The sequence below is a fragment of the Gigantopelta aegis genome, chromosome 9 (genome assembly GCF_016097555.1).
Source record: "Gigantopelta aegis isolate Gae_Host chromosome 9, Gae_host_genome, whole genome shotgun sequence".
Taxonomy (NCBI): domain Eukaryota; kingdom Metazoa; phylum Mollusca; class Gastropoda; order Neomphalida; family Peltospiridae; genus Gigantopelta; species Gigantopelta aegis.
This window is the reverse complement of record NC_054707.1, coordinates 68,429,966-68,433,225: the sequence shown is the minus strand read 5'-3', so window position 1 is coordinate 68,433,225 and position 3,260 is coordinate 68,429,966.

The following is a 3,260-nucleotide window of genomic DNA, read 5'->3' as shown; positions in this document are numbered from 1 at the left end:
AAGTATTATAGTAAAATCCTGCAAATTTTTTGTATTGGGAATGAGACTAAACAAAATGCGTCAAGTTATTATTGCGTCGATGTGTTCGCCGCATTTTTCGCATTAATTACTTGCTCGCATTAATTTCATGATTTACAGTATTTCCATTTTACAAAAATCTCTGTATATTTTGAATGCACGTTCATCCTCCTATAAATAACTACGGCTATTTGCATAACAAAAGATTAGAATACGAGGCTACGTGTAGGCGTTATAGCTTGTTTCATTCAGTCAGGGTTATAAATGTTTTGAAATGTAAAATGTGTGACAGCTTTGTCCAACCTTTTCTTTAAACATATACGTAAAAATACATGTAACCATTCCATATACATGAATCAATTTTGCCAATACATGATTTAGTTGAATTTTTACATTCCGTATTTTACCTAACACAACTACATACGAAGCCAGCGGTGGGTGTGCGGTTGGGCAGAGGGCCACGCTTCCACCACTATTCGCGGCTATACAATATTATTGCCACGTGTGTGTGCAATATGTCACAATGAACATCACGAGATTAAGACCTCACCCCACCCCTCAATAAAAGGAAACGTGGCCTTCAGCTCAACACTTGCCCGTGCATTAGTACATATTAGTGCACATTATTCATGGGCATACAACCTGTTAGTTATAATGTATCAACCTATCTTATAGTTACATTACAGTGTTTTATCCCCAATAGCACCCAAACATATTTATTTTTTATATCAGTACATTACATTAATGAAATAGGCGCGGATCCAGAAGTTTTTTAATAGTGGGGGCCCAAAACCCGTTGTTGCTTTTGAACAGGTGGATGGGATAAGTTTTCATTTTTTGTGTATTCTGTAATATATATTGTTTGACAAAAATTTAGTGGGCGTGTCACCTGGACTCACCGCCTGAATCCGCGCCTGAATTGTTTATTGACTTATGTTTCCAAATTGTTTCTTAAATATAGGTCATACTACAATATATTCCGCTAGGAAGGTGGAAAAGAACATTAGTTTGAAACACATTATAGAGTGATGCTTTTGTTATGCAAATAACCGTAGTTATTTATAGGACAAACAACCTGCATTCAAAACATACAGAGAATTTTGTAAAATGGAAATAGTCAACTTTGTGCATTTTAAATTTGAGGGTAAACTGGTGGAAACACATGGTAAAAAGGTCTCAGGTTAGCACATTTTGCCCGAATATCTGTATATTTTTACCCGAATATGAGATTTTGCTCCAGCACTCGGAGCAAAACCTACCTCCTGCCCCATGTCTCGTACGCTTATGGTGATCTTAGCTATTAAAGCACCGTGTGGGTTGTTCTGATTATGCGATTAGTCGCCCCGACTTGTCACATGCGATCTACTGTGAGAACACGTAAATCGGAACGACTTTAGTCTTATACGTTCCGGTATCTGTAGGGCCAACAGATCGGAAGTGACAAGTCGGTGCGACCAATCGCATAATGAGAACGCCCCTTTAAGTGCATAAGATAGTTAGGCACTTCAGGTGATTTTAAAAGCGTTAAGATCGCTTCATTCCCCATTCTTCCCCACCGCCACAAGATAAAACCGATATCCAAGCTACGTCACTGAACACTTTGTCATTATAGGCATTTATAGGCCACTGCACAAATCACTAGTATACGAGAAACTACTAAGCAAAACCAATATATATTACAGAAACAAACACAGTTTAGTAGGCTACATATTTACAATTAATGTCATACCTGCTTAATTATACTGTCATAGGAAAACTGTTATAGAAATGACCATGAGGGTTGAGAGTGGGGTGTATGACCACGAGGGATGGGGTGAGGCTTAACCACAGGGGATGCGGGAAATGATCACGTGGAGAACTTTAGTAGATAAGATATCACAACAAGGGTGGGGTTGGGAGGTACGACCACAAGGGATGGGGTGCTAGGTATGACCACGAAGGGTGAGGATGACAGAAAACTTGAATGAGAGGAAACTGGAATGAGAATGCGAAGCGGAGATATGATTACGTTGAGTGAGTGCTTAATGTATGACATCAAGGGGTGGGGTGGAAGGTATGGCCACATGAAGTGAGTACATACGCTATGACAGCAATAGGTGGGGGATGGAAAGTACATGTGTATGTCCACGAGGAGTAGAAAAACAGAACAGAAATAAAACTTTATTTACACTCGGATCACCATATGGCGATACAAAGAGATGATTTTAGAAACATTTTATTCAGCTGCAGTAAAACAACATGACAAATGCCAAAAAACAGTATAATATAACGGGGTGAAGGAAGGAAATGTTTTATTTAACGACGCACTCAACACATTTCATTTACGGTTATATGGCGTCAGACATATGGTTACAACGGGGGTGAAGGTAGCAGGCATGACATGGGGTAGGAGACACGACAATGTGTAGGGTAGGAGGTATGATCACGATGGGTGTAGTTAAGAAGCATGGTACATAATGGATGAGTAGTTGTACTACTAATAAGTAATTTTACACTTTGAAACCTAGGGCTTTATCGTGTTTACACAAATATGGTGGCCTGAAACTACCCCAGGACAGGCGCGTTTAGCAGGAATATATGCAGGGGAGGGTCTAGATTGGGGCGAGGGAAGTTTATAGGGAGTCTAATAATGCTCCTCTGGAAAATATATTGAAAAAAAGAGGAAAATCTGCTTGAGAAGGTAGGAGTTTCGACCCCCAAACCCTCCCCTGCACATGCGCGTAAGGAGTACAAGTTCAAAACCAACGGATGTCATTAAAATATAGTTAATTAATGCCAAATACAACTGTAGCAATAACATGGTAGCAATAATACAACATAATATACATACAAAACACACACACACACACACACACACACACACACACACTATATATATATATATATATATACATACATATACATACATACATACATACAACCAACGGATGTCATTAAAATATAGTTAATTTATGCCAAATACAACTCTAGCAATAACATGGTAGCAATAATACAGCATAATATACATACAAAACACACACACACACATACACAGTATATACACACACATACACACACACAGTATATATATATATATATATATATATATATATATATAGTGTGTGTACACAGTATATACACACACATACACACACACAGTATATATATATATATATATATATATATATATATATATAGTGTGTGTGTGTGTGTATATATATATATATATATATACACACACACACACATGCATACATACACAC